This window comes from Poecilia reticulata, chromosome 5 (assembly GCF_904066995.2).
Source record: "Poecilia reticulata chromosome 5, P_reticulata-male-v2, whole genome shotgun sequence".
NCBI lineage: Eukaryota > Metazoa > Chordata > Actinopteri > Cyprinodontiformes > Poeciliidae > Poecilia > Poecilia reticulata.
Window position 1 is genome coordinate 25,167,544 of NC_088834.1, and position 21,331 is coordinate 25,188,874.

General features: G+C 40.5%; 1 protein-coding gene across 1 annotated transcript in view; it reads left to right on the forward strand.

Annotated features, from left to right (window-relative positions):
* Window positions 1-21,331, forward strand: part of slc25a26 (solute carrier family 25 member 26) — a 62,900-nt gene that overhangs the window by 13,146 nt on the left and 28,423 nt on the right. The window lies entirely within an intron of this gene.

A 21,331-nucleotide genomic window follows, 5' to 3' on the forward strand; every position in this document is an offset into this window, starting at 1 on the left:
AGCTGGACATATTGATTCACATTTTCTCCCCCTCACTTTCATCTCAATTACTCGTCCAAGATGGGTCTGGTGCTTTTCCAGGTGAATCTGAAATATTAATGCAATTAGCCGTTATAGATGCAAAACAAAGGGAGAATAAATGAGGAGCGGGCCCCTCTCCCTACGCGGTCGAGCACGTGCTTTCTTTCTTTTTTTCCTCCACTCTTTGAATCGTGACGCTTGGTTTAATTGCACCTGCCGTGTGTGATGATATTAAAACAATTGTGACCTCCTCTCCCCGCCCCCTCTCCTGGCCAAGTTTCAACGCCACTGGAGAAGAAACTGAGGAGAAAGGGGAGACAGACTGAAGTATGCGAAGGTGACACTTGTCTTTTTTTTTTTTTTTGTGGAGGTGGGGGGAGTTGTGTGAGGGTGTAATCCAGTCCCCTTCGCTGTGCTAGCCTGTACTTATTTTCTGCCTCACTAAACTGATGTTATTCACGCAAATTCCATCTGGACAGCTGAGGGGAAAAAAAAAAAAAAAAAGGACAACAAGACACTGTGATTTCTCCGAGGGGCTCTGAATAAATGAATACATTTGGAGGCTGACGCACCGGCCCGTGTGCATACTAACACCGGCAGATGAAACGCGGCGGCGGCGGGGATCTGGGGCACGGGAACGGCAGACGATGCTCGCCCGTGATTGGCTTTGACGTTTGTCAGGAAGGTAATTCATTTTCTTTGGGGCCTTCTCCGCCACCGGCTGCATCTACCTCCTTCAGCCCGGAGACCCTGTCAAGATAAGTTTGTTTGTGTGGTGCGCCAAGGCGCCTTACCTCCTCGCTGTCCCGCTAATTGGGGACTTTTCTGTGCTTTATATTCATTAGAAAGTCTTCAGGAAGCATTTCAGATGGACACGAGATCACATTAGCGGAGGATGTGTTGGAATCCACTTACAGTGCCGTGAAAAAGTATTTGCCTCAATCACAGAGTTTGTTTCTTTCCGATATTGGGAATAACCCAAATGAATACAAAAATGCAATTTCATAAGCTGACCAAACAAACTTGGCCCTCATTAAAAAACATAATAATAATGGCCACCTCTTATAATTAAATCATGTATTACCTGTAATTATCCGAGATTTTTGTGCAAACGCCGAGCCACAATCCTCACCCATGCCTGATAACCATCTTAGAAATGATTTGCATAGAACCTGCCTAACAAGTTGAAGTTGAACGAAACATTTCAAAGAGCAACACACGATGCCCAAAACCTAAAGATATTCCAACGCAGATGAAAAACAAAGTCACTTGCATCTGGAAAGTGTCACAAAGCTCTTTCTAAAACTTTGGGACTCTTTTAAATGACAGTGAAAATTATTAGGCATGGATGGAGGAAACAAAGTTACTCCAGTGGCACATCAGCAACCCAATTCAGGAGGTCATTAGGTCGCACAGCGTTTCAGAAATAGAACACCATGCTGACAGTCAATCCTCAAAATAATGTCTAATAGACCACTAACTCTGGTCTGGAGCGCCAGACCAGAGTTAGTGGAGTGATGGTCTGGGGCCGCTGAGCTGCTTTAGGATCGGGTCAGAAACTGATCTGAAAACCATTTTATGAAGCTCTGAGGCATTTGGGAGCAAGGGAATGATGTGAAGTTAAGGAGAAACTTCGCCTCTGATTGGCTAAAACTATTTATACAAAAAAACAAAATGAAGGCTTTGGAATAGCCTTGTCAATATCTGGATTTGAATCTAGATATTGATCAATTCGGTTTATTTATACAGTACCAAGAGACTTTACAATTCAGTCACACGTTCATCCCAGTTATCAAACAGCGCATCAAGTTCAATTCATTATTCAAATCAGTTAAACGATTTTTTTTTTTGTCTAAGGAAACCCAGCAGATTGCATCGAGTTATTGAACTTCAACATTTACTCCTACTGCACGTGCAAGAAGTGATAATCGCTTGCGTTGCCGTTGACTTACAGCAATCCCTCATGTTGGGCATGCATGGGGGGACAGTGGAGAGGAAAAACTCACCTTTAACAGAAAGGTCCAGAAAGAAAACGTCCAGGGCAACCTGGCTCAGTACGAGTGGCTGGGGGTTTGAGATTCAGAGCTTACAAAAAAGACTGCTTTCTAGTTAAGTTAATAGCAGGAGAGGCAGAACTTTAAATTTTTCCAGCATTATCTCAACCAGTGCCCTCCTCCAAGAAGGCATCAACAGGGACGCCAGACCAGAGTTAGCAGTTGAAATATCAGCAAATAATGCAAATTGGAGAGTAGTAGAAGAAGAAAATAGCAGAGTGATCCAAAGTGGTCAGTTTGTCCTCCAGTAGCCTAAGGCTACAGCGGCACACATACAGAAATATGCCAGGATAACCTGAGCCATTAAATTTACGCATGAGAGAGGCAGAAGTAAGGAGAACAGGAGGATTCAATTCCCCTTCGCTGGATCGGGCTGAACACTCTACCTCCAATAATTGGGCAAACATCACTCTGTTTTTAACTATGTGCTATATCACAAAAGGAAATTCTTAAGCCTGGTTTTAAAAGCAGACAGGGTGTCTGCCTCGTGGACTAAAATTGTGAGCCAGTTGCACAGGAGAGGAACCTGATAACTAGAAGGTCTGCCTCTCTTTCTACTTTTAGAAATTCTCCAGTAAACCTGCAGCCTGACAGCAAACAGGTTGTTCAAGCTTGAACAAGGTTCCACAGCGACCTTAAAGACTTATTGCCAGTTGCTTGATGGAAGCTCTTTCTGTCAAAGGTCGCTCAACCAGTTAAGTCCAGGGGGAAAACATTTTCCCACATTTGACCAGGCTGGTTTTATGTGTTTATGTATTCCTTAATCAATAAATAAAAACTGCGCTTGATACTTACTCAGGTTCTGTTAGATATTATTTTGAGGATTGAATTGTGACAAAACAAAAGGAAGTCTGTAAGGGGGTAAGTACTTTTCCCACGGCATTGTAGATTTTTGCAGCAACAGTAGCTAATTTTACACAACACGCCGCACCGGAGACGCAGAGTTTTATTCAAAACTATTGACTAATAGGCATTCAGCTCTTTTTACTTTTGCAGCGCATTAATCTTCATTCTGGTACACCCTTTCCTTAAAAGAAACTGTCAAGCTCTCTGCTGAGTCGGCATCTTTTGTGTTCCGGCTGAATAGAGCATGAAATCAATGAGATTCAGATCGGGGTGAATAAATTTGTGCCGCGCAAAATGACTTTATTCTCCTCTGAAAACAAGGACCTATTAAATTAACACCAACCAGACGCTGCTCAGGACTTTTAGGACGGAACTTTTTTTTTTTTAATTCCCGGTTCCGCTGCGAGCTGCTGGTGTCGTCTGGATGTTAATTTGTTTTTATTGTGTTGAAATACACAGGGCACTATTTCAAGTCTAATCAAGACTCTTAATCATGTTCCATCGTCATATGATGTTTGTCAATTTGCTGCAATTCCCACGGCTTCTGCTGCTCAGTAATTTCTTTTCTTGCCACTAGGGGGCATGAGAAGATTAGTATTGAGCACCGACTCTTCGCACCAGCTTCTGTCGCTCCGTCATTATGCTGGAATTATGACATTTATGTTCAGGGGTTTATTAGAAAGCTCCTAACGTTTTCTTTCTGAACTGAATCTCTGCCAGGTAATCTTGAATTTAAGCAGAACTCTTACAATTTGAGTGTGTGAGTAATGAGCCTGAGATGGGCTTTAAGGCAGTAATTCATTGATCTGACGGTGTGAAAGTGAAGCTGACAGGATGTAGACCAAGGCGCCTGCTGCTCTGTCTACATCTCAGGCCCATTGTGACCTTGTCTCAAATTTTGAAACTAAGCCAGCCGAGGAAGATAAAAATCCCATCTGTTGGGATGTATTCTCCTTGTGTACATAAATTTCCTAATCAGCGTCAGAGGTTCTCCACCCAAACATCTGGAACCTGGCAACCTGAGGTACAAAATATGGTTTATGAAACACCTCGCTGTCAGAGCTCCTCCCCACCACACCTCGGCTAATTCGGCCTTCATCTCCTCTCTAAGCCCCAGATCACTCCTTGTGTGCTCCCTGCGTTAGTCGAGGGGAGGTTCAGCCGGCTGACTTTGGTTCTGATTTTTAGCAACAGGCTGACTGAGATCCAACCAGCTACAAGGGATCCTGCAAATCTAATGGTGATTCTTTGCTGTACATCATTCAGTGATTTGGTCTCATTCGTGGTTAGTTGATAGTCTCTGCGTGTTTGAGTCACCTACCAGATTATATTAGAATTGCTATCTGTATTCTTACATCCTTTTTTTATTATTATTTTGGCTTTTTTTTTTTAAGGTGGAGCTGTATTTATTTCCAGATGAAACCGTAGTTGCATAATACAACTTTTTTACTTTCTGACCTAAAATTTCTTGTTCATATAAGTTAATTACTTCTTTTTGTTAATCGCCAAAATAGTGACAAAAAAAGGTAACTTTATGAATATTTTCTTTTTCCATTTCTTCTTGACTATTGCTAATTATGTTATTTCTACTCAATTTAGATTTTTACACATACTAAAATATGTATTTTCAGGCACATCTCAAAGTCGCTGCTTCTTTTACGTGACATAGTGGAAAATCTAAAGATATCAGCCAAGATACCAACCTGAATCATCCTGGGAAACAATTTCCAGATGCTTCAAGTTGTCTATTCAAACAGAGAAGTGCACCATAGGAATTTTCAGCCATCTTGCCCTTTCAGGAGAAACCTCTACATACCAAAGACGAATAAGTTTAGGTGGAAAATGTGGTAATCAACCTCTGAGCAAAAGCAAAAGACCCTGTGAAGATGCTGCCTGAAGCTGGTAAGAGAGCTTCATTAACCACAGTGACAAAAGTTTTGTACTGACATGCGCAGAAAGCCAGGAGGGAGCCATTACTTCAACACAAAAAAGCCAAATTGTAGTTTGAAAATGCACACCGCCTGAGACATGTCCTGTGGTCTGATGAAACTAAGATTGAGGTGTTTCATCATAATCTCATTTGGAGATTTTCTGTGCTGTTTTACCAGAAAAAAAACACTTTTTCGAAGGAGTGAACGAAGCCATATAGTCTGTGTTGACCACGCTTCCAAATATCAAATTGATATAAACAGCTACCTCGATCGGCTCAACACGTTTCTCTTTGCAGCGTTTTTTTTCCTGGTAAAACCTTTTAGCTTTGAACTAGCGTATCACATTCGTCTTGGCCAATCGTTAGCGATTGGGAAAAGTTAAAAACTTTAACAGAGTCCGCGCCTCCAGCAAACAATCGTTTCTCAATAGCTGTGGGTCGAAGGGAAGCGTTAGAATAAGGGTCTGGTGTTTTTTTACCAGGCCTGTCTATATCTGGTTTTAACTGTATGGGCAGTCACAAGTGTGCCCTGACCTTTGAGTCATTTTGATGTTTGAGTTCGAATTCCTTAAAGAACGGTGAGGGGTTTCTGTTTCCCCTGCTGGGATGCTGCGGTGGAAACCGTCTAAACAGGTGTGTCACGCAGCAGATCACAGCAGTGAACCCTGCATGGCATGTTATTCTAAAGGCTCCAGCCTTTGGTGTCTTTGAGGCAGGTTCAGTTGGGAAAGGTGAAGCAACATCCCGTCCATAAATATCCGGTTTCTGTGTGCACACCGAGGTTACATGTTCCCTTATAAGCAAAGAGCAGACAGAGAGACAACAGCAGAACACCACAAGCAGGTCCGGGAGAAATCACAAATGCACCACACACCGTTTTCATTTGTGAAAACGTAAAACATCGTAGTCCATCAACACTAGGCAATGCTTTGTGTTTGTGACATAAGAATCCCAGCATTTGTGATTGTAGCGTGAGCAAGAACAGGCAAAGAACATTGTTGTGACGTGATAAGTAGCCAGGGTTTCTGCCAGCGCTGCGGCTTAGCGCTGAACGCCCTCAGAGCAGCTGCTGGGAGTCCAGGCTCACCAAGAAATCCTCTCCTTCCATAAAATGCTCAACACAGCTGGATTAGACAATGCAAGAAGTATGACTGGATTATACTGGAAACAGGAATAGTCATGCCTGTTGGTTGGAAATTACCGTAAACGTATTAACCGATATGACTTTGGTCATATGTAGTATAGATTTCTTTTTTTTTCTCTTTTTTTGTCACGTTAGCTGTCTGTATCCAAATCTCAAAGAAGATAAGAAATGGTTGTGGAATAGAAATGCTAAGCAACATAGATACATTACTTTTTTTTCTCTTTTCTATGCATGAAGAACTTAGATTTCTTTCAGTGTATTTCAGTGAAACAGAGTTGCAATGTAAAGGTAATTTTTTTTTACAGTAGCTGTTATTGTGGATTTGTGATTAGAAATTGTTCAGAATGAGAACATTCTCTCCTTCTGGAACGCAGTGGAGCTGTTGCCTGTAAAATAAGATTGCCAAGTTGATTTAAAAGGAGGAAGTGAGTGTTTAAAAGGAGCTACTGGTGCTATCTCATCTGTTTACTCTGCAATCACTCAGTAGTCGAAGAGAAAACCTGTTGACCTCAATAGGTTTGATCCTTGACATGATGCGACCTGTAGAGTGTGTGTGGTATAAGGAAAAGACCTGCTAGTCTTTGTTTCGGTGCTGCGAAGTTATTGTCTGCGACACACAGACTGTGAATACAAAGATCAATATGCAATTATTTAAGTGATTAATGCTACAGTTTGTGCTACTATTTTAACAATTTAGAGGAACAAAACAGATTACCTACACAATTAGAATTTTAGAACATTGAAATGTTTTTGCTTTTCTTTTTGTAAACTGTTGGTGCTAAAGAACCAGAGCTTGCCTCATTATCCATCGGGGAAGACCGAAAAGAAACTCCCTTCAGCATGTTTCAAAATAGAAATGATTGCTGTAAACTGAACCTTCAGCCTTCCTGTTACCTGCTAAAAGTCTTTCTCCCTGGCAGCTTGAATCAAGTGCAGGCTACGTTTTAGGAAACGCAAACTTTTTCCCCCTTTTTTTTTGTTTTAAATAACGTCTTACATCATATTAAACACCACACTGATACAGAAAATAACTAGGTTTGAGAATCCTTCCTCTACCTTCCACGTTGAAGAGTGTTGTCAGTGTGATCAGGCAGAAAATAGTTTGATTCCAGTTACCGGCCAATATTCCAGGTGCATCTATTTCTAAAAGTGATATTCAGAATAATAAATTGCAAAACATTATGGTAAAAGCAAATACAGCAGCACAGTGCCATCGACTTGACAGATCCTTGTTCTGTTTGAAAACTTCTTACCATTTTGCCTATGTGCTTGATAGATGGATTATCTTTTCGAATGCTATTGAGGTTTGCATACAGGTTGAGGTGACCTTTTCTAGAAGACCGATGACACTCCTGGTTTACCACTTCATCATTGTATGATTTCAAACACTTCATTACAGATGTCTCTCCAGAGATTAAGGGTTTCCGGCTACTGTATCGTTAAATGACATATAAATGTGGTTCCTTTCTCAGAGACTGTCTGTTGTTCACATTATTGGTGTTTCTTGGAGTTTTTCCCATTTTTTTCTTCTTCTGTGTACAATTATGCATTCATATTGCCATGGCTCTAGTCCATTGTGTCACGATACCCCAGTGCGTCCACTCGTAATGAGGAGAACAGGAGGCTCTGGGAAGTGTGCTCCAAGACAAACTTACCTGAGTAACTTTTCTTAGGTCAACATGTGACCGTATTGTTGAGTTCTCTAGTTTTAGAAGAGTTGGTTAACATGCTTGCAGTCCCTACATAGGCTTTCTTCTCAGTTTAGACTTGACCAGGAAAACACTGAAGGCTTTTCTGTGCTACATGATATATGTTTGTCCCATTTGGTCACTTCAGTTGACTGAAAAATTCACAATTGGGGCTATATTTTCAGATTTCTGGCTCTAGTGCACGCTCTTTTCTTGATTACACCAACTACCACAACTGAACTTTAGAGTTAAACTTTTTCATGCAGGCGACAATTTGAGATTCTAGAAATAACAGTTTTCATAATGTTTCTTGGTGGTATTGTCCTGTTTTTTTCTTTTATATATGGAAGCTGTCAACAGACGTGAAAAGCTTAAAGTCCAAAAATATTACTGTTACATTCTGATTTAATTCAATTTGTGATTCCAAAAAACTGTAAAACAATCATTCATCTGGTTTACTGGTTGTTATGGATTAAGTTATAGACTTATAATTTTCCATAAAGGTTTTCATTTGCTGTCTAATGAGACCTTGTTCTTTGGTTACCTTAACTTCTCTCACTGCTGCTTTTTTGTTTGTTTGTTTGTTTGTTTGTAACAGTTTGGAATTTGCAGCTTGGAGAATCATAACTATAGAATCAATAAACAAGATCAAGTTCAAGAGGACCAATCAACAATTCATGACCTGTTTGATCCATGAATCAACCAATACATTTCCTGGTTCAATCACAATTGGTATTTAAGCGGTCCTCCTCATTTTGCTGTTCACGTTTTGACATCACGAGACCAAGACGACACCTAACAAGTGATCAATAGGAGGACCTTGTGTGTCTAGTTAATGCAGAACCACCCTGAACCTTATGAATGGTGCCGTAACAAGCCAACACTATCTAAAAAATATAATTAATCTAGTCATTGTGTTTCTACATAAACAACACAGGCCTAATTTCATCTTTATGGACAACAATCAAGGTTGCATCATTAACTCAGTATCCCCAGAACCTCAATGACCTGAGTGGGACGCCACGCCTCAGTAGGCAATAAGTCGACTTGTGAACAACATGAGACGTTTATCATTTACTTTTTTTGTTGTGCCATACCGACCACTGTTGTGGGATTTTATTTCAATAGTTTGAGATGAGGAAATCACCATTGTATGTTTCTTCTTACTTGCCCTAGCTTTATTATATAATATCGCAATAGTGTGAACTTTTAAAGTTTTTCATAGATTTCACCTGGAAGCCAAATGTCACTAACCTTTTCTTATTAGTTGTCCTGCATGAATTCATTACATATCAGAAACCCAGTCTGAAAACAAGTAACACCTTAGTCAGATTAAATATTTTGTTGCTACCTCAGGTGGAAAAAGAGTGTTAAGGGAGTGGAAGTCAGATAAATCATGTCGGTGCAAAGGGATCACCCAATAATTACAGGCTAACCTCCCTCTTCCTTACAGCATCCGTCTGTCATAAAAACCAACAGAGTTGCGTAAGTGCCTTGTGTTTGTGACAGTCAGACGGAGTTGCACCTGCTACCTTTCCATCCATATTTCTGCTCACCATTATTCAGAGGCCACAATCATTATCATCACGTCAGCAGAAGGAGTTTTTTGTTTTTTTTACTAAAATATCCAGATCGCAAACAATTAATTTTGATGTCAAATTCACCAAGTTAAACATATGAAAGTTAAGTTGAATCTCACAATTGTCAAACAACAGTTGGAAACGCTAGCACAGCATCCTCAAAAACAGAACAATAAAATTAGGAAGTACGGGATATAGATTATTTTTAAATGGACAGCACTTTTGTAACGACTGAAGGTAGCATATACTTGACTGTGCTATAAAATGACACTACGTGCATAGAAAATACATAGCACCCCCCCTTTTAATGTTGAATTGATATTACTGAAAAGAAGACATAAGTGATATAAAAACTTTAGTAGCATCCAGATTAGCTTAGTAATTAACTATTAGTTGACTAGCTAGCCAGGCTAATCAAGGCCTGCCATAGCAATGCATGGAGGCCAGTGCATTCCCATGCACGGCTGCTCCAGTGTTTTTCTTTCCCATCTCCAGATGTCTCTTATGTTAACAAAAAGAATGTAATGCTATTGCTTTTAGGCCTGAAACTGTAATGTTTTGTTTTTTTCTTACAGTCTTGTATGTGGCATTCCGGATGTTTAAAAACAAGTTTTTAAATTTCACCTTGGGCAATAATTTTATTTTGATACCTTTTCTTCACTGAACGATATGACACCGTTGAGAAACTTGCAGCACCCCCATCCATTTTCCTCTTTTCCTTTTGCCCTCAGCACCACCATGTTTTCTCTGTCCATTCACCCACGTCCCACTCCCAGCTTCAGACGGATCAGGCAAACCATACATCTCTCTTCCTGTCAACAGCTAATTGGTTGGCCCTCAGGGCATCCTGTATAACAACACATCACCATTCACTGGCGAATATGCACTTTGCCTCTAATGTCATCGATCAGTGACTGCAACCGATCAAACTGTCCTGTTCCTAACTCAACTAAGATTTAAGTATCTCACTGGAAATAGGAAGCAAAGAGTTATAGTGGGTAAAATAAGCCTTGCGTGCGTCTCTGCTGATCATCTGGTGCATTCTCACAGTTTTATGTTCTTTTTCTGAAACCAGTTGAGACTTTCCTTGGCTGTGTGTTTGAGACTTTGGTCTTGCTTGAAAATCCACTCTTGTTTTAACTTCAGATTGGTACTAAGAATGCTTCATAATGTTCATTCACACTTGCAAATTTCACAAAAATTTTTAAACAAACTTGCACTTGTTTTTTCTTCAGCAGTGGAGTCTTGTGCAGTGAGTTTAGAGAATTATTTGTTGTTTATCGGATATTTTTCTTGACCTTCTTAAGCTCTCTGTGAATGCCACTTAGCTCTTGATCAACTCTTCTGATTATTCTTTTCCCCCTCTGTCAGAAACCTTACATTGGGAATCTGATCGTAGTTTGTTGGTTTCATGGCTCTAACGGTTCGGACGGGAAAATGCTGAGGTTTAGAAATGCAGCAGTAAGCTTTGCCATTAAATATAGTCCATGCTTGGGCACAACAAAATATTGGAGCAATATTGAGAAAAATGTTGTCGTGTCCAATACCGACCAATATTCAAATACCACTTAACTACAACAGATGTTAAATGTCTGGCATGACAATCGTTTAAAGGAAATGCCTCTAGCTACTGTGGCTAGCCTCATAAACATGAAAGTTACTGCGATAAAACTACAGCGCTCGTCTTCCATCTGTGTTTTCTTGTTGGCATTTTACAACCCGACTTTTCTTGACTGCTTTTATTGAATAACAGTTAAAACTGTTAAAAGCTTCTTTTTTTTTTTTCGTGCTTTTACACTTGCAGGAGGTTTTCATTGTGTGCTGTGCGGATGCACATGCAAACAGTCTTGATTAATTGTATGGCATTGGATGAAGAAATGCAGTTTACCTCTACATTTATCCAAGTTCTGTTTCAAAGAGCCAGTTTTGGCGTTCTCAGAAGATGTCCAAGCCAAAGAATAATAGCTGGTTTTCAGTTATCAATCTTTTTACTTGGACAAATAAAGAAGAACATAATACCAGGATTAGTACTATTACATGATGTCCCCATCAAATGACAATGTATATTATAAATCTGCAGACCAGCAATATCTGAGAAATGAAAAATTAAATCCCATCAAACATTGCTTTCAAGCAGTCCTTTTAATGTTCTGATGATGATTGACATCCAAAACATTGTGCAACTCTATTGATAAGTTTTGGGTATATTGTTTGCTACTTTTAGGAACTGTAATGATGCATGACCTGTCTTAATGAGATGCTCTAAATAACTACATCTATATTTTGCAACAGAGACTCTCCAATCATACATTGTCCAGTGATACACAGTGTTTTTCAGATTCTTGTTACCTGTGAGTTTATGAGGATCATAGCAACTAGTTGCCTTTACATTTCTTTCACAACGGAATTAAATTTTATTTTGCATAAGTCGCTGAATTTGTTTTCAAAACTGCTTAGAAAAAAAAGCTCAATATTCAGATATGCTGAGAACCAACTTGCTGAGAAGAAGCATCTCCTCAGTCAGCGGTATCTCTCTAGACCTGTTGCCAGCATGCCGTAACCCTGCTTAGCAACAACCTTACCGCCCAGTCCCCCTCTCCCATTTAAACAGGTCTTAATTTGTCAGGAACATTACTGCCCAGCTCTGAGATTTTGGCTGCCTGCAGAGGTTTATGGGAACAGGGTCCAGCTGCAATTCGACAAGCTCTGAGGGGATGTGTCGGCTCTCGAGACTCTCACTGGCTTGGTTTGCTTAAGCACATCCACTCTCACACCGCGTAGCCCTCGGCATTCAGACGTGTCAGGTGGAATTCTTCAACAAGTGCAGTCACACTCTCGCTAGTTCGTACAGAGGCTGAGCGGGCGATATTCCCGCAGGATGCGTGCAGCTGTACGGCCCCACAATTCTCGCTAATCTGTGACAAATTTGGGTTTTGTGGAACTGTGCTGAGCACAAGATGTGTCATGCTCGTATGTGTTGCAGATTTAGGATGGGTATGCATCGGATTTGTTCAAAATGCACCTCTGGGAAATCGGGAGACAGGTGCGTTGCGAGTGTGTACGCGTCTGTCGAGGTAACAAATGGGGAATTTTACAATTTTTTTTTTTCTAAGTAGGAGACAAGAACATTCACGAAATAGCACAGCACATCCAACTGGAGGGATGTAATCCAACCTTTTTTCTCTGCATGCCAAATCCTCCCCCATCCCCGCACCCTTCCTTCACTCCCCTCAGGTCTGATGAAGTGAGAGGCCAAGCATAGGCCCAGAGCGCCGGATCAGGCTTCCTCTATCGATTTACTTTTTTTAAAAAATCTGTTTATTTATTTATTTAAAAAGACCTGAAACCCCCCGTCCCTGAGGTGTACTTAGCCCCAACTCTCCAACCCCACACCCTCTCTCCGGCACACACACACACACACACACGCGCACGCACACACACGCGCGCGCGCACACGCGGAGACTCTTTGAAATCTCTACACATGTGAGAAACATAATGGCACGCTCTATTGACTCTAGAGTTTTATCTTTTTGGAAATCCAAAAACAATATTTCAACTCCATTACATGCAAAAAAAAAAAACACCCTTTAAATAAATATAACTCCAACCTGTTCAAAATGCACAAAAGAGGAAGAATATCCGCCTTGTGCTACTATTTTAAACACTTGATTAACTGATCAGAGTCAAAGTGTGGCCACCTCTATAAAAAGAGTTTTAGGAGTTTGCTGCTCTCAGGCGTGCTTCCATTTGTTAACACTGAAAGGAGGACAGACATCAGCAATGACCTGAGTGAAGAAATGATTGCTGTGTATCAGTTTGGGAAGGGTTGTGAGGTCTTTTCCAAATGTTTCAATATTTATCGTTCTACGTTCAGAAAAATTATGCACTAATTGAAAATATGTAAGACAGCTGCCCACCTTTCTGAGACTGGCTCAGAGAACAATCCAGGAACTCTATGTCACAACTCTATGTTGTGACATAGAGTTGTGACATATGTTAAGCAACATAATATCTGTTGTTTAACAAGTAACATCAGATATTATGTTACTTGTTAAAGATAATGCGATTAATAATGAAATTATTGGTGAGACAAAGCTCAAGATTCTTTACAGGCAAATCAGAGAGCGTTACAGTAAAGAAAAATATGAATCCAGAATCCAAGCATTACATAGAATAAAAGAAATTAGTTACTTGAATCTGTGGACTTTTATGGGGAATCTGCAGAAACTCTAAACAGTAAAATGTTTAGCCCTTTTTTAAAAGAGCTAACCACTTTTTTTTTCTTTTTTTTTTACATCCTAAATTATCAGGAAATTTATTCCAGAGCTGAGGAGATTGTAACGAAGCCCAAACGTCACCTGGTCTAGTTCTGGTCTGAGTAACAGAGAGTGAAGAGGTGTCTGGTCACCTGACGTCTCTATCGGTTCACTAGCAACACTGAAATGTATTCATTTCCCAGTGCTACCTGCAGAAATACACCACTCTGTCAGATGCAACCAATCAGAACCAGGAGGAGGGTCTTGGCAACAAAAATAAAAAAATAGCAGTTCCTCACATGGCCACTTGAGGCAGTATTAGAAAAGATCCCGGTCACCTTGGATTCCATGTAACCACAAAAAAATTAATCCCAGCGTAATAATGGAACAGAACGTTTTATTCAAGACTCGTTTGATTTATTTAATGAATATTTTCCTCCGAGGCGACTGTAGAGAGTGATGAAAGGTTTAATTACATCCTTTCTGTTAAAACTTGAAATTACCTGTTGTTGTGGGCTGGACTGCTTTGACTAGCAGCTGACGTAATCACTCAAATGTGTTTCAGTCCTCTAGTAGATCTCCTACATTAGTCATAAATTACTTGAGGTAAGTACTGTTTACACTTGCCAATGTTACACATTTGACAATGTTGGATGCACAATTTATTTACCATTTCAAAAGATTAGAAATATCAATACGTTTGACATCTTAAGTAAGCTCAGTTCTTAGATACCATGTACTCCGCACCCTGTGTAATTGCTGTAATGACTCAATATAATAATATAATATTAATCAGTGTTATCCAACATGATGGAGATGTTTTGTCTGCATTGAAGAAGACTCAGTCATGTTGGCGTGCTTGATGCTCAAAACTGAAAGTGAAACTCATAGCAGAACCTGCTTTTTAATTAATTCACCAAATAATTATCTAAAAACTGAGTACTAATAGTGCATCCTGAGACATTAAGTCGATGCTAAAATATGATAAAAAATGCGATTCGTTACGTAGCTTAACACGGTCAATTCCACACCATTGATCCCAGTATACACACACTATTCAGACTGGAGGTGCATCAAAAATGGCATTCATACTTCCTTCAGGAACATAAAATGCCCTTAATTTCTTGTGATTTTGCCCACATAACGTGTTTTTATCAATAGCAAATTTGGCCAAACTGAGACATGCTTTTAATTAGTGAGACACATCAGTATTTTAATAACCATTAAATACATATTTATCTCATTACTAGGCCCCATCTCCAGCTTCAGAGCACCCAGAGTAAAGTTTGTAGTAAGGTACACCCCACCCGGCCTCCCTGCAGTCGGCTACGCTGAATCCTCATTATAACTCTGCTAACGAGCAAAACACCAGCATATTTTCACTTTCACAACGTTGCGTGTTCTCGCTCACATAGATCAACATATGACAGCTTCTTATAATTCTTCTGGTGGCTTAGCGTACAAGATGTTCCTACAGATTGTCAAACAGGACCGCCTTCTTCCCACAGTGACTTTGGCGCGATCCGTACGCAGAGCGTCCAACACCACCTGCGTCTCTGACATGATTAATGGCTTTTATCAACTTTCAGCATATTAAAATCTGATCTGTTTATCAGCCCGTCACCGCAGTCAGTCAGTCAGTCAGTCAGTCAGTCAGTCAGTCAGTCAGTCAGTCAGTCAGTCAGTCAGTCAGTCAGTCAGTCAGTCAGTCATCAGTTTTTTTTTGTTGTTTTTTTTTGACACACAGCAGATGGAATGTGGGTGTGTCTGCATGTTTGTGTGAAAGTATGTCCATGTATATGTGTGTGTGTGTGTGTGTGTGTGTGTGTGTGTGTGTGTGTGTGTGTGTGTGTGTGTGTGTGTGTGTGTGTGTGTGTGTGTGTGTGTGAGATTCTGAAAAGGGAATCCAGATGCAGGCCTGTTGCATTAACAGGTAATAAATGTGGACTTAGAGTTTGGTCTTTGCTCCCGCTGCTTAGTCCACATGTTTTTATCTGTTTTTGTCAGTTTGTGTGTCTGTCTGTGTATTTCTTGGGCTTCACGTGGCCCTCAGCAGTTCTACGCTTTGAATCAGCCGGCTGCTGATTGCTTCTCCATCCGAGTCGCATCTGTTTTCTTTTAAAACCTCGTCTGTCTTCTGGTCTTCTCGAGACTCGAGGCTGGACTCGACATTAAAGATGTTGCTTTATTCCTAACTCGAGCTATTTAGTGGCTCGTTATTCCTTACAATGCTTCATAATAAAGTAAATATTTAAAAGAAGCCATTTTGACTCAATTTAATGTGTCATTGATGTGTTATTATACACATTTTTAGATAAAGCCTAAACCCATCGGTTTTGGGAGTTTCGCCGGCATCAAGTCAAATCCGGTACGACTCTCTGACTCACGCGTCAGTCGCTGACTTCGTTTCACATCTGGAGGCAAGAATGAGGCAGAATGTTGTGTGACTGCAGATTGCAACACAGTGTTTTTCCCGACTTAAATCATGAGTGATTGGTTATTTGTGTCTGGGGTTTCATAATGTAACAGTGAAATCTGTGAGGAGGTCCCTTATTTGTCATAACAGCAATAAGCACTGTCATAAAACCTTGACTGCGTCTTTTGGAACAATATGCTGAGACAAACCTGCAACAAGAAGCGTGTAAAAGCTGGAAAATGAAAGGCTTGGCCAGTTTATAATTAACTGTGAAATTTGAACAGGATCATTACAAGCTTTAACCTGTCAGAATTTATTATATTTACTTATTATTTTGACTTTGATGTACTTGTGCACATAAAAAAGAAACACAATTGCCAACATTTGTATAAGATTAGTATCTATTTTATTTACTTACGATACTCTACTCGGTAAGTTGTTTCTCTGTGTTAACCATAGATGTCCCGATGTAGTTTATAAACAAAACTCTCGAATAAATCAAATGTGAGTTGATTTTCTGTGGTCAGCAAATGGCTAAAAGTAGAAACCTACTTGTGTTTTCTGTCTTTCTGATACCTAATCATGGAGTTTGATGAACTCCACTGAGACTCTAATTGGAACAGTTTGGTTTAATTAGATGAGACTAAGGGTGCATTCACACCAACCTTGTTTAGTCTGCTTTCATCAAACTCTAGTTTGTTTACCTCTAAACTCTGCTTCATGAATGCGTAATCGATCTGGTCCGCCTAAAAATCAAGATCTCAGTTCGATTAAAGTGAACTCTGTAGTGGTTCGAATACACGTGTGAACCGGAGAGCGCTCCAAAAGCAGGAAGTAAACTATGGCGCAGGTCATTCTGGGTACATACAACCAAACAAAAGCTCAAATCTGGCAGAGGTTTTTATGTCATTTCCTTCAGTAATTCTTGGTGCAGCGCCACCACAGGCGACGGGGGTAAATGGTTCATTGGGAAAGTCAACCGCACCATCTGAAAATTTTGCGATTTTGGTCCCCAATCGAACCAAGTCTACAGGACTATCAGGTGTGAAAACGCCCTAAGATTCAGTTTTTGGCCAAAAACACGCTGCGTGAGATTTTGTGAAATTATTCCAGTAAAAGATTAACATTTTAAGGCTTTTTGCACATCTTTAACACTAACAGAGGTTCCAGTGTGGAGGCTGCTGTAAAAGCAGATGGTTTGGCTCATCTGGTCGCCAACAATCTGGGTTGGGATGGAGGGTGAATGCTACTCCTAATGAAGGCCGGAGAGAACCCAGCACATTCTCAGCCGTAAAGGGACTTAAACTGTAGGTCCATTTGGATGCTTTTACAGGACAGTCCAGTGTTTTTGTTGCAGTTGAATTTAGGGTTTCAATAGACTGAGTAGGGTTGCATTTTGACTTCAAATTTTCTTGGAAAGGAGTCTGCAGCAACAGAATATTTGTTTCCGTTGGACAGGCCATCGATGCATCCGTCTACTTGTCTCTTAATATCCATCTCCTTTATCATTACTCTCTTTCTAAATAGCCATTAGTATGCAGAGTGTGCAGCATGACCTATTAAAAGTCATTTGTCAAATTGCAGCCAACTGACCTGCCTACAATCAGGCTCAGTGTGAATATATCTTGACATGTGTTTTTCCTCCCCTTAGTCGGGTGCCTAAGGACCTGTGACAGCCGGGAGCCTCTCTGAATGCTAATAAAGTTAGCTGTGCCACAGTTGGCAAGGAGGAACACACACGTACACACACGGAGACAAATGGGAACTCTGTCAGCAGAAATGACACAGCGGACATCAACTCCATATTTGGATAATAACATACCTGACAGTCATCGCAAGTGGCTCTGTCAGCCTTGATCATTTTTAATGCGCGTCAGCTGGAAAACATAGAATGCGGCTCCTCTTGCATACATAAATACACGTGCGTGGAGATCTTTCAAAGCGTGCCAAGTTATTCACCCAAAAACAAACAGGATGCACATGCAGGACAGCAGCTTCATGCAGGAGTTGTGTGTGAGTGCGTGTGTATGTGTCCCAGCTGTGGAATCCTCTGTCTGAAGGACACAGATGTTTGTGTGGCAGATGCTGCTTTAGTCCCTTAATGTTCAGAAAGGACAAAGTCTGGCATGACTTAAACAATTATATTTCAAGGTTCTTATGTTGCCAAGTTGGAAAGTTGTCAAATATAGTTTACTTATTAGTGATAAAATGTGATAGAAATCTTGATTATTGAGAGGATATGTAAATATTTAGTCACAATGAAGTTTATTTTAATCATTTACAGTATTCAGAGGTGTCAACTTGTCTTTACAATCACTGCATTTTGGTGGAAATTTGATATATGGATTGTATTTCTCATAGCGCCCCACCCCACCCTGTGTAAATGTTGCATAAGTAATCAAATGACAAGCTTTTAGAAACGACAGTTTTAGTCTTCAAAGCATTTTTCAACCTACTTTTACTCCAGCTGTTGAATCGGATAACATTAAACAATGCGGGCTTGCCCTCGGCTTGCTTCACTCTCTCAAGGCTACAGGCAAAACACACGAGGCAGAGTCAACACTACGTGGCTCGGAGATTATTACAGGCTGCATTCACTTGCACTCGGGACATCTGATGTTTGCTTATTTAAATGCGTGTTTAAATAGCAAGATTAGATTGCACAAGTTGATTAAATGTGCTATGTTTTCAAAACGCCTTAATATTTTTGGGAATTAACTAATCAAAATTAGGACCTTAAAGTCAAAGCCTCATGATTTATGTTTAGAGATGCCCTGGACAGAATTTAGTGGCTGACCTTTGATCTGTGGTTTTGAAATTTGCCAGTAAAAACACATTTTCGCTGTTTTTGTTTTCTGTCTATAATGGGATGATAGAGAAAATAGCCAACTGTGAGTCTTTACCAAACAATGATTTGAAGAAAATGTTATCTTTTAGTGTTTAACTATCCAGTCTTCACGCAGAGGATTAACTTATAATCAATTGATTTCAGTCATTAAGGCATTTTGTGTAACTTCAACAGTATCTGACTACTGTCTATGATGTCTTTATCCTGTTTAGTTCAAGCGAGGAAAAGATTTGTTCATGTCACAATGTCAATTTTAACTGGAGTATAGTTGGGTCTGTTTGGTCTGAAGAACATCTAAAGTCTTGCTAGTGACTACATTGGAAGAAAAAAAAACCCGATTTAATTGAAGTTTCGCTGTTTCAGCGTCATCTGTTTTATAGCTTTAGAAATATATGCTGACTGTGTGTGTGGCAAGATTTTTTTTTTTTTGTTTTAAGCCCAGTGACAGGTCATGTTACCAGACCTCAGCAATGTGTTAAATCCCGTGGGTGTTTTTTTGGGGGTTTTTTGTTGTTTTTTTTCTCCCTGTTGATGTCTATGATTCATTTGTTTCTCATGGAGTCATCCGTGTGCACCGATTGGCTCATGCTGGAGCGGAGCTTTTGGCAGTCGGTGGTAAACCTCAGTCTTTTCAGTGGACATAAGCATCTCTGCCTGTTTGTCCCCTGGGGAAACATTTTCTCCTGCTAAATGATCAGTGAAATAACTTCAGCTTGCATTTAATTACAGGGAAGTACTGCGTTGAACAACACTGCGTGATGCTGCTTCGCTCTGCCTTGTAGACTAAATAAAAACCAAATTAAAACACTTAGCATCGCTAGCATTCGCTCGCCTTTTGTCTCAGCTTTATGATATTCAGCAGCTATCCTCCTGGCTTATATTCACCACTGTTCGTAGTGCATAGATACACACATGCTTGGGTTTATGGAGCTACATATGCAGAGCTAGCCGATGCGTTATATGAGTCAGGGGGAGACGAAGTCAGCAGTTAGGAACTCAGCCTTGAGGAGTTTATTCTACCTGGCTGTCCTCGTGACTCCTGCTGGAGCCCACCATGGAACGATCCTGGAAGTCTTCGTGACTGTTTGTCCAGGACAGCTTAACTGGGGACTTCGTGTGCTCCACACTTATGGCTGAACTTTCTGTAACTGACTGATATAAAAATCGTGCAGTTTTGAAAACCAGTTGAAGCTGGGGAGCGTAACTTTTCTAAAAAGACGTTAAAACCATCGTCCTGTCTTGATTGCATAATATGAGACACGTAATCTGTGAAAAATAGAAATAAAGCCTCTCCTTCTCCTCCTCCCAGAGCTGCTAAAAACAGCCAATCAGAGCCAGGAGGGGGGTCTTAGCGCTGTCAGTCGGCTTTGTCTACGCGCTGCTCAATGTGCTAATGTATAAGAAATAACTTACCATTACAGGAAACCATTTATCCGCTGTCGTTGGTTGCCATGCTAACTAGCTTTAGCATTCACGGCAGGTTTTGCTGACAGAGTGAAGCTGTAGCGTAGCATGTAGGAAAGAGGAGGCTGTGAGCCACCAACTGAACAGGTATATCTAATATGAGTCAGGGGGAGACTCATATTAGAGACTCATATTAGAGTCTCAATCAGTCCTTGAGGACTGATTATAATCAGTCCTCAAGGACTGATTATAATCAGTCCTTGAGGTTCACAATATATGAATTAGTTGGTTTGGTAATCGTGAAAACTTGCCAAGTTCAGTGGCAGGAGTGCTGGGACAGTCATCCAGCAGTCGTATTTTTGAGCTAAAAAATGTTTAAAGTTGACAGGAAATAAAAAAAAATATGACTAGATAATTGTAATTATGTTATTGGAAGACATTAACAAAACCCAAATGCGTACTATGAAGTCTTAGAAAAGGCAAACATTAAAAAAATTCAAAATAAGTAAACAATATTTAACCTGGTGGCCCGCCAGGCTTATAATATAGACCGGGGGAAACCCTGGCTAACGGGTTGCTGATGGCTGAACAAGGAAACCTGCTGACTTGTGAGATATTTTAGGATGAATTTTGTCCAACACGAGTCTTGCCTACCAAAAACAGGACAGATATTTTACGTCGACTGCCAAACATCCTGGCGTTGGAGCTACTAAAAGGATCACAGACCTGAGCCAACATGCTTCTAAAGCAGCAGCACCAACGCCAGCAGCCACTGAAAAGATCAGCGGAGATGGAGCCCATAAAAGGGCTGTGGATGAAAATCCAGCCTTTATATTACCAACGACTTTATGACATAATTTGAAATTTTACGTGTGTAAAATCTACGTAGGCTTTTTTGCCTCTCTCGTCTCCTTCTATCATCACAGCCCACGTCGGGTCACAGAGCCTGGTCGCTTCGATCAAGTCGAAGCAAGGTGACAGCGAGGCATTTCAGCAGGACAAAAGAAAAACCCAACAGGGAATTCTTCTCATGCCGGGCTTTTTGTGCTTCGGATTTTCGAAACTTAAATCAACACAAGCTGGGAAAAAAATCACCCTGGTTTTTCACACCGAGTCAGGCTCGGACATGTTGAAGTCAGCCTGT